The 14296-nt window shown below is 33.1% G+C and overlaps 1 long non-coding RNA gene and 1 pseudogene across 1 annotated transcript; both read left to right on the top strand.

The window, feature by feature from the left end:
• Nucleotides 1-4247: 4247 nt before the first annotated feature.
• Nucleotides 4248-6072, top strand: LOC129295958 (uncharacterized). The gene is made up of 2 exons (XR_008589666.1): nt 4248-4361; nt 5844-6072. It is a non-coding gene; the product is annotated as an uncharacterized LOC129295958 (long non-coding RNA).
• A 1971-nt stretch (nt 6073-8043) lies between these two features.
• Nucleotides 8044-11746, top strand: LOC129295956 (3-dehydroquinate synthase, chloroplastic-like; annotated as a pseudogene).
• The last annotated feature ends 2550 nt before the right edge of the window (nt 11747-14296 follow it).

Below are 14296 nucleotides of genomic sequence, written 5' to 3'. Positions count from 1 at the left end.
CAATTCAAAGCCACTTGGACTTATTATTTGTGGGTTGTGGAAACAAGGTCATTCTACCACTTATAATATTTACTTCCTATTTGGATTGCAAAATTAATCAATTTTTTTGGAGGAAAACCATGGTTTCAGTGAAAAATGCCAAAACACCGCAAATTGTTGCTAATTAATTATTAAAGTTTGAGCCACATTTTGTTATAAGCTACGGGCTGGTAGCTTCTCTCTAGAGGCATTCAACTTGAACCCTTCCTAATTGACTCAGTATCATCTCAATCATATCAGAACAGGTCTTGCTTTGACTCGAAAATAATTTAGATAAGACTTTATGAGACGAGACAAGAAAAAGGTTCAAGACGGGACGGGACACGAGATTACCATCAAGACATCCCGTCTCATCCCAAATATTATATATATTATTTTTTATTTTAAATATATTAATTATATTAATATAATTTACACTTATATTAATTATATTAATTATAATTTCAATGCTTATAATTCTTATTTAAAACTAAAGTTTTTTTTGTATTGATAATTTTAATGGTATGGAGTAAACATGGCGATATCTTTCTTTATAATATATTAATTATATTAATATAATTTATTATTATATCTATTTATTTAATAACTTTTATTTATAACGTATTTCTTGCTCTATTTTCAAAAAATAATTAGCTTAGTATATCTCCATTAAAGTAAAAGAACAATGATTTAATATTGTGCTTGATTTACCTGTTGTTGCTACTCTTATAGCGTAAAAATTACTTGTATTTTCTATTATAATGTGTAGTTATAATTAATATAATTCAATAATTGACTTTAAATTGTTGTGATTTATATATTTGTATTTTTTTGATTAAACTTAATAAATTATATAATTTAAAATTTTAATAAATGTTATTATTAAGACCTTTCTTCAATATTATTCCATTTATTAGGACTGCAAGACGTCCCAATCTTGTCCCAATCCCGTCCCAACTCTTAATAAGACAGAATGACTTTCAAGACAGGACGAGACATGAAATTAAAATTCAATCTAGATCTTTTTTCTGGACAGGACACGGGATGGGGTGTCCCGGTTGCATCTCGTCCTGTGAATACCCCTACTTCTCTCAATCAATTATTTATTTAGTTTATAAAAGAAGCAAGATCACAAAATGGGTAGTACAAATGAACGGGAGAAATATTGGGTCAAGAAGTAAAGTGATAGAGATGTCCTGTTAAATGTTGTGAACATTTTTCCCCATCATTTTCTATAATTAATTAGATATATAAGTTAAATAATATATTTTACTTTTTAAATAAAATTTAAAAATTTAATAATATTATATACAACTTTATCAATAATTTAATTTTGAAAAACAATGTCCTTTATGATAATTTGCACAGCTAAAATTAATTCTAATTAGATCACCCAATATCTTCAATCATGTTCAAATTAATTTCAAAAAAATAATATCCAAATAAATTGAATTATAATATAATCAATTATAATCAAAATTAATCATATTAATTAATTATTTTTATAGTCAATTATACCCAACTGAAATCTAAACGTGCTCAAGTTGTCAGCAAAGGACTCCACTTGCAACTCCATAAAAATTTCCTTAAAGTAACCCTTATAACTAGGGCTGCACTTAGGTAGGATTGGGCCGGGCATCACTGTGTTTGGGCTAAGTTTGGCCCGATCAACTTGAAAAAGCTTTTTATAAATATTACTTTGAAAAATATATAATTTTTTTGAAAAAATATAATTATTATCATTTAAAATATATCTTTTATAAAACTAGTATTAGAATCACTAGTAATTTTTTTATTACATATGATCATCTATTAATTATTTTTACATAATATTAAGTTAAGAACAAATTTTAAATTTTAAAAGAGGTTAAAATAATTGTCATCTAAAACATTATAATTCATGATAACTCTCAACAAAAAATAATACCATCAAATAAAAGGAGAATCTCAAAGCAAAAAATTTGCTTTTAGGGTCCAATACAATCTAAAAACTTTTTGCAAGCTCAAAGAGCCCTTCTTGCAATTTTTTTCGTATGCAAAAAGACATCATTGTCCTTAATGAGAAAGAAAGAAATGAATTGAAGTAGGAGAAGATGTAACATCTCAAATTTGTAATCCTGTATTAATTACTGATTACGAAATGAATTAGTGATTTAATGTGAAATTAGTATTCTAGATAGTAGAATGTTATATTAATTCATTGGGATGTTATATGAGCAAATATGAGCGAAAGAAAGAAGTTTTGAAGTAGAGCGTGTGAGCATAGTAAGGATTACCCTCACTGTGCCACATGCCATAGTAAAAGATGGGTGTGTCGCAGTGTATGGTGCAAAACTCTGATAAATAAGTTCGTGTATCAACTCATGGAAAAAAAGAGAAAAGAGGAAAAGAAGGTCTTGGCATGGAGAAGAGAAAGAGCTCTACTAAGGCACTCAATTTCAGGAGAAAGAGGAACATTTCCAACCTATTACTTATCGAGTAAGTTTTATAGTGCCTTAATCTTCAATTCTATCATATTTTTTCTTAGTTTTAACTAGTGAGAAATTGAATTCAAAAGTTTTAAAGACATGATTTTTTACCTTATAATAATAGAAAGGTTCTCTGAGACTAAACTAGTACCTTGTGACTAGTTTAAGTCAAGACGATAAAGTTTTGAAACTTTAGGCTCGATTTAACTTAATCTAAAAAGAGAGTAATGTGAGAAATTGGGCTAGATAAAGGTTAGTGTTGGTATTGAATGATAATTAGCCATAACACATGTGAACAAGTATGAATAGAGGTAGTGGCAGCAATTAGGTGTTAAATTGTTATAGTTGGCACCTTTATCAATAATGAAATTGACTTTGGTTACCACTTTTGTATAGATTTTAGCATGTAATGCATACATAGCAGAAAGAGATTTAAGAAAAGAAATGTAACACAGGTAACCCTTTCTATTAAGCAGAAGGGTTGAGGTAATGATATAACTTATTACTTTTATTAACTATTATAACTGTGTAGAAGTGATAGTATAATTGTGAAATTGTGATTTTGTTAGTTTTTGTGCATGATTTAGCATTATGAATGATTTTAGCATAAAAATTAGATTTGTAAAAGGAAAGTTTGTCAATTTCTGACTTTAGTTGATATATATATATACATATGTATGTATGTATATATGTATGTATGTATGAAAGTATGTATGTTATGAAAGTGTGGAATTGAGATAATTGTGTAAAAAACATGATCATAGGGGGGTAGGAATTCACTTAGGATATGTGAGGATGTGTGTATGTGGAGATGTGAGTGAAAAAATCTATATAGTCAGGCTAGCACCATAAGATATTTAGTGCAGCATTATATGGCCTAAAACCATAGGTAGTCCAGTACAACATTATATTGGAATTGTTACCATGGGATATCGGGATAGTCTAGCAACTCCTTAGTGCACGTTAGGGTGTAGTTAGGAGTCAACGATACCTTTATCATAAGTATGTGATAAGGGAAATCATAGTCTGTAAGTAGAATAAATTACTTTTGGTCTGGTATTTTTACCAACGAAAGTGTGCTCGGGTCAATGAGAGATTGATTCAGTAGAGCATATAGTTTTATATCGAGAAGCATTGGAGATTCGGTGGTTAGATGATCATGTTAGTGTATTATTTATATGGAAATGTTTTGAAAAGATGAAATTCCTACATACTATGATATATAATTCTTATTACTCTAGTTTTGTTACTTTGGCATGGTTATCTGTGGTAATAGATATTAAATAAATTATATTGGTTGCTGATATTTTGATTTCACTCGTGGCTATTTATATTTTTTTCAAGTTTTGGTGATAGTGATGCGAAAGGAAAGGAACCAGATCGAGAATAGAGATTTCTCAATTAAGCCTTGTAAGAATCAATGTAATGAATTTATATACAAGTAATAGTTGTGTGTATAAGTTGTAACATTCTAAAAATTTTAAGACTCAAATTTATTTAAAAAAAATAAATAAAAATAAAAATAAAATATCTATAATTAAATTAAAATTTAGAATAATTTAATAGAGGCCCAGAGTTTGAATTTTACTAAACAAAAGTTTTGTTTTATTTGATTTTTAACTATGGGAAAAATTACCAAAGTTGACCCAGGCTTTTGTGCAATAATAAAAAATGTTGGGCCATTTCTTGTAATTTTCCCCAAACTTTTAGATCAGCTTTTATAAGAGGAAAACCAGACCAGAAACGCAGAAAAGAAAACAAGGAAAGAAAGGAAACACGTGAGAGAGAGAGAGAGGAAGAAGAAAGGAGAAAGAGAGGGAGTTAGGCTCGGATTTAGGAGTCTTTGCGACCGTTGCGAGCTCGGCTACACGATAGGTAAACTCCCTACTTCAATCCTCTTCTCTTTCTCTTGATTTTCTTCAATTTTTGGAAGAGGAGATTTTTGAATTTTGATCCCAAAGGCTTTATTCTTGTAAGCTTTTGTTTCTTTGGATCCTAGGGAGTATGTTTTGAGTTTCTATATAGTGATCTAATGTTTTGAGTGGATAATTGGATGAAAAGAAGTGTTTTGGGCACAAAATAAACCTTGAGAAATTGGGTTTTTGCTCTTCAATGGTTTAAGCTTATTGATTTAATTATAATTTTGCTATTTGAGCCCAATAAGATTTAAATTAAGGTTTGGTTTTCATTATAAGGGCTAATAGTAAAAGTTGGTGACACTAAGTGAAGGTTTTTAATTGATAAAAATTATATAAATTGAAAATTAGCCTAGTGATGGCTAATAAATGGTTTTGGTGGTTAAGTGATACTATGTGAATGGTTGGTTTAATATATGGACCATTAGGGTGGATTATGACTCATAGACCTAAGTTGTGTGGTATGAGTTATAGTCTTCATTAATGCTATTTGTCATGATAAGTGATGTGGATCACTTATATGTTGTAGAAAATTGTTGGTGGAACTTATTGAGAAGTAAGGAATAAGCCAAGCCCTATTTTGTACAAGGAGAACCCTTTTGGTACTAAAGGGTTGAGGTAACAGGGGAATTTATATTTCTTATTACTTTGTTTTAGCTATTTTTGAATAAATATTACTAGTTATCATGCATTACATGTTTTAAAAGATTAAATGTGCTTTATAAGGGGTTATGGAATACTACTTTGATTATAGTGCAAATATGTTTTCTAATTGTTTAATAACAATGTTTTTATGGAAATGAGATTTATAAATATTATACTACTTTAGAGTGTTGAATGGTCAATACTCAGGAAAAGTAGACAAGAGTAAAATGCATGATCTCGGTGGGAGTTCACCAATGAGAAGGTGTGGATTTTTGATATTCTATGGCACACTGTCAGTACTCAGTGTTGTCTTACGTATTGTGGGCTCAGTGCACTAAAGTGGTTAGTGTATTGAGTGTTCGACACCTCTCAGTGGGGGAGAGAATCCGACATATGAAGTGTGAGGTTGAGTGCCTGGGCCAAGGTAGCCCTCACATGGAGAGTAAGTCGGGCTGGCTCTGGGAGGGAGTTAGCTTTGACTGCTCAAGATTTACGTCGAAGGGGCATAGGCGATTCGGTGGATTAGATCATGCCTTAGATTATGTTTTGTGCCTGTGGAGGTATAAGTAGGTATAAGGTTTACCTATGAGTTAAAGAGTGCCAGGGGGCATTCTGTTGGTCATAAAAGGCCATACCGGCCTAGGTCATGCATTCATACATTTTAAATGGCTAAATTATATACTATGTTGAATTTATTATTCATTTATTTGATTATGGCTTACTTTGTAATAATCAATGTAGATTTCTCTGTTACTGAGACTGTGGTTGTCTCACCCCTTTCTTTTCAATATTTCAGGTCCAGGTGAAGGATCCAGTGGTGGACGGGGAAAGGAGCAAAGCTAGGGGTTTGCTTGTGATTTGTAAAGAACTGCAACCCCTTTCTTTTGAGCAAATATATTGTAATGTATTTAAGATTAGGGTGCCAGTAGGATATGATTATGTATGTGTGTGTGAATATGTGTGGATTGTGTGCTTGTGTATGAATTTTTGTCTGTTTGCAGACTTGTGGCTAGGAAACTTGGTTATGGTGTGTGGTTTTGATGGATTTACTTAGTAGACCAAGTTTCTATTACAAGCAGATTTTTATTTTGATATATATGTGATTTTATAAGCAAATGCAAAGTGGTTGCATTGCAAATGGTGTGCTATGGGCAAACATACACTTTGGATAGAGAGAGTGGGTGCGTAGGCCCCACAAGGAGCTCTGAGCCAAGTGAAAATATTTAGCATATGTATTTATATAAATACATGGTATTTAGATTGATTTGTGACCACCCTTGTATGATTTGTGCATTTTGGGGGTTATGGTCCATTTTAGGAAATGGCACCCAGGTGGTCAAATTTTGATGTACGGGGGTTTTCCATCATTTGAATGTTCTATCAGGTGTTTTTAATCTTATTTGACGTGTCCAAAGTGTTCCCACAGGTTTGTGACCATTAGGATGAGATTTGGACAATTTTGAAAATGGTTTTTACCAAAAAGCTGCACTTTTGCATCCGGGTGTCCAAATCTTAATCCGACCGTTGGATTTCTCTAAAATTTAGGTCACAAGTAAAACCTTTTATAAGCTTCGTGTGGGATTTGGAATCACATCGATCGGATATCGGACGGAGAAACGACGCACTCCGGAATTTGGTCTGGAGGTGCTGTCATGACAGCATTAAATTGCTGTCATGACAACTACAGTAGTTATATTGTAACCTGTACAAAATTCAATCCGTCCGTTGGATCTTTTTAAAATTTGGTATACTAATAGTATTCTTAAAAAGTGACATGTGGGCTTTGAAATCACTCCGATCAGAGGTCGGATGATGAAATGGTGCACTCCGAAAGTTGGTCCGGAAGTGCTGTCATGACAGCTTTTGACAGCAAAATTGACTAAATTTGTAACATGTCTAATTTTTAATCTGACCGTTGGATCTTTTTGAAATTCAGTACACTTATAGTACCCTTTGAATGTGACTTGTGAGCTTTAAAATTTCTTCGATCGGAGATCGGAAGGCGGAACGGCGCCTCCAGAAGTTGAACCGGGAGGGCTGTCATGACAGCAATTTAATGCTGTCATGACAGCATATTTTTACCCTTCTTTTGTCTAACTTGCTTCCGTGCGCTATAGGTAGAACCTATAATTTTTTTTAAGGTTTTAAATGTTTACTTTGCAATCGTATATTTGCTTAGTGATTTAAATGGTTTGTTTCCTAAGTTGGTTTTAGGATTAACTCCTTAACCACACTTAGTTTATTTAACTTGTGTGATTTTTGGATAACACTCGGGGCAAGTGTTACATAAGTTATCATGGAAATCAATACTTGTGCATAACATGTGAGTGTATATTTTTATGTGTGTGTGTGATTTTAAAATCATAGCCCCTTTGTGTGTTTATGTGTATAAATGGTGTGAATGTCCATGCAAGCTAGTGATTGAATGTATGTGGTTATGGCTTGTAATATGTGAGATATATATGTGAAACATGGCCTTGTATGAGATTGAGAATGAAAAATGAAATTTTTTCTCAAAAGTATGTAACGTGCAGTTTATAAGCCAATTGTATATCTGTGTATTATATTGTATATATAATTGATAAATCAGATGTATATTACCTATTTGGACGTGCTCAAAGCCTTAAAAGTGACCAATAACATATGGTTTAGATTGGGGATGCTCAAGTGGCAATTTTTGACTTATATTTTTTAATATATATATATGTATGTTTGTATGCATGCATGTATATATAAATAATGCATTGCAAAAAGAATTGCTAGATAGTAGATTTTAATTTACGGTGACAAATTCTAAAAACAAAGTAAATTATCATTTAAATTTTAATTTATACAACATACCAAATTTAAAGTACATTAAAATAAATATTTTTTAATTTTTCAAATACATCTAGATTTAAGTGTTAAAAATGGAATTTTCCCGTCAAATTTTGGGCACGAGAAGGGATTTAGCAACCGAATCTACCGACCCGTCTTGTCAAGTACTCCGATACCAGTATCCTCCTGCCTCAATTCCTCACCTAACCCATTGGTCTTCTTCATCCATCCTCCACAAAAAGGGCCAACCACGATCAACATGTTACCTTCCTCACCAACCCTCCAGGAGACTCCGCCTTGTTTCCTTTCATTTCTGTGCTCAACTCTAAGCTAAGCCTATGGCATCCACCGCCAATCATTTCGCTCTTTCTCTCTCTTCCAAGCGAACAACGAGCTCTACAGCCTCAAAACTCAATACCAGTTTCTCTCACCTCCATTGCTTTCAAAGTTCCAAATTCCTGTCTCCGAGATATTCTGTCGAATTGAACAGGAAATGGGTTTCTGTGTCGAGCATGGGTCAAGATAGGAGCCTAAGGGTATGCGCCAATTCGGCTCAAGTTATGGATCAGTTTGCTACAAAGACGGAGCCTGGTGTTCCCACGATCGTTGAGGTCGACCTGGGCAATCGGAGCTATCCGATTTATATCGGTTCGGGGCTGCTTGATAAACCTGAGCTTCTCCAGAGGTATGTCTAATAAGAACACCGAACTTTAAATTTCATTTCAGTCACGACCCATGTGTATAACGTTGCCGTTTTGTAGACCGAATTCTAGTTTATCCGTACGGAGGATCGGTTGGGCTTATTGTGTACCAAAATGATAGAAAGATGTACGGACAAAATGAGGAATTTTGTGTGCATCTTTAATGTATTTTTAAAAGCGATTATTTTCCATTTTCTGAGGTGTTATGTTAAGATGTTCTTAGAAGTTAATGCTTATCCAATAGGCATGTTCATGGAAAGAGGGTCCTTGTGGTCACTAATAATACCATTGCACCATTGTATCTGGACAAAGTTGTTGATGCTCTAACAAGAGGAAACCCAAATGTTTCCGTTGAGAATGTCATTTTGCCAGATGGTGAGCAGTACAAAGATATGGTAGGTCTATTATGTTTAGATTGGGGATTGTGTAATCTTCTCCCTAGGCCCGAGCATGAAAAGTGGTTACCTGTTTAACTGCTAGGACACTCTAATGAAAGTGTTTGACAAGGCCATTGAGTCAAGGTTGGACCGGCGATGCACATTTGTAGCTCTTGGAGGTGGTGTAATTGGTGACATGTGTGGCTTTGCAGCTGCTGCTTTCCTGCGCGGTGTTAACTTTATTCAGATTCCAACAACTGTTATGGCTCAGGTCTAGCATCACATCTAAAATATTCGTGTTTATGTCACCCAGATTTCTGCTTGCCCTCTTTTATTTGATGTTGATTTTTCTGATCTCAGCATCTTATTTCTTTTGCATTGGTCTGTGCATAATTTTCTAGGTTGATTCTTCAGTTGGTGGCAAGACTGGGATAAACCATCCTCTTGGAAAGAACCTGATTGGTGCTTTCTACCAACCTCAGTGTGTGCTTATAGACACAGACACATTAAATACATTACCAGATAGGGAACTGGCATCAGGGTTTGCTGAAGTTATAAAGTACGGGCTCATCAGGGATGCAAAATTTTTTGAGTGGCAGGAGAAAAATATGGAGGCATTGATGGCGAGGTAAATTCATCATCTAAGTATTGTTATAAGCTTGCAGTCTCCAGTATTTGTTCCTTTTATGCCATGAAGCTTGCACCGCAAGGCAATAACATCTCCTGGGTTATGAGTTATGACAGCTAGTCTTGTGGAAATTAGGCTTAAATATGTAGACTTTGAAGGAACTTTTTGCTATGATTGCCCTAGCATAGAAGAATTACACACGTTAAATGTATTAATGGAATTAATCAAGAGCCATGAATTAGTGCAGTCATAAAAATTTACAGCAGAAGGAGTAACAGAAAAGGAAATTTCCAATAGTTGGATTGGAGAGGAAGAACAACATCAGAGAAGAAGCATTCACTAAACTCTTCACACCTCTAAACACTAACCTTCACACTCTTTTGGCTGCATCTCGTCAGCTCTCTCTTTTGGCCCGAGTCACATGGGTCTTGTATCTTTACACTATTATCCCTTCTTGAGCTGTATTGCTTTTTGTTACTTCAATAAACTCATATACCCTCTTCCAGTCTTCCTGTTCATAAAATCTAATATCCGATGCAGGGACCCAAGTGCACTGGCATATGCTATAAAGCGATCATGTGAAAACAAGGCTGAGGTTGTGTCCTTGGATGAGAAGGAAAGTGGACTGAGGGCCACATTGAACTTGGGCCATACATTTGGCCATGTGAGTGCTTTCATTTCACTTGTGATTGTTTTTGTTTCAGATTTCCAAACAGTTGAGTTGGTGCTGTCAATATCATCTATAGGCTAATTCATTGAGCTGACATGAATTATTTTCATCTTTATTATATATATATATATTTTTTGTGAATCAAAGTATGAAGTTGTACAAATAATCAAATGTGAAGGATTGAAGACAATATCAGAGGCATGGATCATTTTTATAAACTAAGAGAAGAATGGAGGCTGGGGTCTGTGGTGGGGAAGTAGAATTCAAGATGGTGTACAAGCTTATATTAGCATTTTCCCCTTCAGCATATATTGCTTTACATTTAATATGCACTTTTAAGAATAGAAATGAAAGAATCTTACCTGTTTATTTTGTTATGGGGGTAGCCTCTGGTGTTTAATTCATGAACGATGCCCTTTCTCATGCTAAAATGACACGTGTTGTTTTTTAAATACTATGTTTTCCCTCTTGGGAGACATTGTATTGAAACTTGCTAATATTAACATTTCCTCTTTAACTCTACCCTGGGCCAAAAAAAAAAAAAGGTATTTCTGAAATTTTCTGTTCTACATTTCTTAAATTTAACGTTATGATAGTCTTGTGAGTATGTGTTTGTTTGCTGCTTCAGATTTGTGTTATCATATTTGTCCACACAAATTTTCTGTGCGTGATCTTATCAGGATAAGTTCTCCAACTGATTAAATACTCCTTCACGTGGCTGTTATTTTAGGCAATAGAAACTTCAGTTGGCTATGGACAGTGGCTTCATGGAGAGGCTGTTGCAGCTGGCATGGTACTTGACTCTCACAGTTGTTTTTTATTCTCATATTTTTGGGGCAGATGAGCTTCTTGTTACGTCAGGATCTTTATTGACGAACGTTGTATGTCAATGAACACAGGTAATGGCTGTTGATTTATCACATCGCCTTGGTTGGATTGATGGTTCTATTGTGCAGCGAGTTCATGCCATTCTTAAGCAGGCAACCTACCTACAACCCCTCCTGAAAATATGACCGTGGATATGTTCAAGTCAGTAATGGCGGTAAGAGGCTGTCGTTTCATTCTTTTGATTTGAAAAGTAAAATTAAAACTTCTATTTGTCTGTGTGATGATCAAGGCTTAATTGTTTCGTTCTATCAGGTAGATAAGAAGGTAGCCGATGGGTTGCTAAGGCTTATCCTTCTAAGGGGTCCTCTAGGCAATTGTGTTTTTACTGGGGATTATGACAGAAAAGCCCTTGACGATACACTATGCAAATTCTGTAAATCTTGATCTTATGCCTGGAGCCTGGTTCTTTATGTTCCAGTTTCATGCAATTCTTGAGCAAGTGTAGCGTGCTTTTCTTCATGTAATCCTTATGTCATTCGTGGTGCATTGGCAAAGTCTTTCCCTATGTTGTAATATTAGAAATTAAGGCATGGTCAATGACTACTATTTGAGTAGATCAAATTCTTTTGTTTCTCCGAGAGTTTTGAGCACCTGATTCTATTTATCGTTTCTCAGCAAGCCTTGTCCTATTTATTAAGGCCGGCTTCATAAGTCTGTAAGATATCATCATACTATTGGGCTTTATCAACTATAAACTGTTTAAAAATACCGTTTACCCTAAGATCTTGTTACGTGACTTCCTATAAACTACAATGTTTTTCTTGATGTCTCTTTACATTTTGTCAATTGTCATGACTATAAATCATCTATTCAATAATCCATTTAGGGTTATCCGTGTTGGAAACTTTGAATGGTGAGAAAATAATTGTCTTATTGTGAAATAATTGAGAGAATTTGATTGATTAAACATAACCAATGGCGGTTTGGGTCAAGGAGTCAGTACCCAATGTGTTAGGTCATGCGTTTAAATTTTGAGAATTGAAAAAATCACTCAAAGAAATACTGGACTTCGGCTCAATGTATTGCTTAAATTTGAATTAGTTAGTAACATCCAATATCAAATAAAAAGCTAAAATATAGTTTTTCATGATAATCATGTCTATTTTTTGAGTGAGTATGCTTTTGAAAATTGTAAAGCATCAATTTATACACGAACAGAATAACAGTCAGTAGAAGGTTTTTTTTTTTAATACAACCATAATATATAATTATTTTGTATGTTTGGAAACTCTCAGATATAAAATTTGTTGACTATCGAGGCCGATAGATGGCTGCACCTGCTGCTGTTTATCAAGCTTTATGACCGAGGAAAATTATGAATGATTTGAAGTTTAAGCAACAAGCTGTTAAGAGATTTTGTGTGATAGCAAGTCTGCTGTTGCAATGGTTAAAATCCAGTGTTTTCATGGAAAAAGTAAACACATTAAAATCAAATATCATGCGATTAGAGAAGCTGAAAAGGAAGTGAAGTGCTGTTGCATTGTTCAACAAAAGAACAAGCTGCTGATATTTTTAACAAAGGACTACAGTGGTACTAGAAATTATTTCAAGAACTTAGAGACAAGCTTGGAGTTGTGCGTAGCTCTTCTACCAAGGAGGAGTGATGAAGATTGCTTGCTGAACTGATACAAATCTATGCACCAGATTGTGTTTCTTTTGTTATTTTGAATATTTTGCAATATTTAATTGTTGATGTACCGGTAACTTGAATGAATGCTTAATGTAATATCCCAATATAATTTTAATAGTTAATTTGGGTTTAAGAAAAATTAAAAAACATAATAAAAAAATAAAAAAAAAAATAATTTTAAAAAAAAATAAAAAAATAAAAAAAAATAATAATATATATTATTAAATTATTATTATAATAAGAAAAAAAAAGAAAAGGAGAAGAAGAAGAAAACGAATTTGCTTCATCCGCCCCTCAACAGTAACAATAATAAAATAATAAAAAAAAAGAAGAAGAAGAGAGAGAAAATAATTAAAAAAATGTGGGACCCACTGAATTTTTATAAAAACTCACCTGTTCCTTCATTTCTTCATTCCTTCTTTCGTGCGTGAGCTTCGGCAGAGAGAGCATCTGTGAGCCAAATTCACCGGTGCAGGGTTTTAAGGTAAGAGTTTTTAATAGAATATTTAGGATGTGATTTTAAGCTTTTCAAGACTAAGTAAGTGTTCTAAAATTTTTTCTTAGTCATCCTTTTTCTTTTGTTTCTGAGTTTGTAGTGGTAGAAAATTTAAGATCTGGAAGAGGGATGAATTTATGTTGAATAAATATGGTTTTTGAGGTTGTTAGTAGTATAATAAATATTCTAGAGTATAAATTTAATGGTGATCTTTGAATTTGTGGCTTATGGATCAAATTCTAAACTAGATCTGAAAATATATGTTGATTTATTGAGGTTTAGATGATTATTTGGGATGAGAAATGAATTATTATGGTTATAGGATTATGATTCTAAACTAGGACTTAATTTTTAATTTTTGAGTATTTTAGGTACGAATTTATGAATAAAAAAAAAAATTTTGATAATAAAAATTAGTTTAGAAGTTGATTTTTAGATTATTAATGTTTATTGATAATTAAAAGAGGAATTAAAAATTTTACTTAATAGTATTAACTATAGATTTGTATTAAGATTGAAATTAGGAATTATATTATATTTTTTTCTATTAGAATTATTTATTAGTTTCAAAAATTGAAAACTAATATTTATAAATAATATGTTATTTGTAGATTGTATTACTGGTGAAGATTGTGGTGAGAGAGAAATTTTAAGGAATAATTTATTGAAAAAGCCACAAGGTAACCATGCTTTTAATTTGTGATTAGTGTTACTTCTTGTTAATTGGGTGATTATTGAGAAAATTATGAATTTTGTAATATTGTATAATTGTGCAATATTATTATGAATTTGTTTAATTATTGTGGGAGGTGTTGGGAGACTTGCTATTATTGTTGTATTTATGTGCCACGTGGTACGCCCCTATTGGAGCTCAATAGGTGGTTTGTAAGGGCTCGGGCTAATCTACCTTTGGCCGGGTAATTTAGCACCGAGTGAGGGCTACGGCTCGAGGTTAATGGAGGGATATAAGGATGGTTGTTTGTGTTTATTGTAATATTTCTTATATTTGTTGGAATTATATTATTTTTAATTCTCACTTAGT

This window comes from Prosopis cineraria, unplaced genomic scaffold, assembly GCF_029017545.1.
Source record: "Prosopis cineraria cultivar Desert tree isolate PC_DT_omini unplaced genomic scaffold, ASM2901754v1 PC225, whole genome shotgun sequence".
Classification (NCBI taxonomy): Eukaryota; Viridiplantae; Streptophyta; class Magnoliopsida; order Fabales; family Fabaceae; genus Prosopis; species Prosopis cineraria.
Note: the sequence above shows the minus strand (reverse complement) of the source record. Positions and strands in the feature narration are given on the sequence as shown.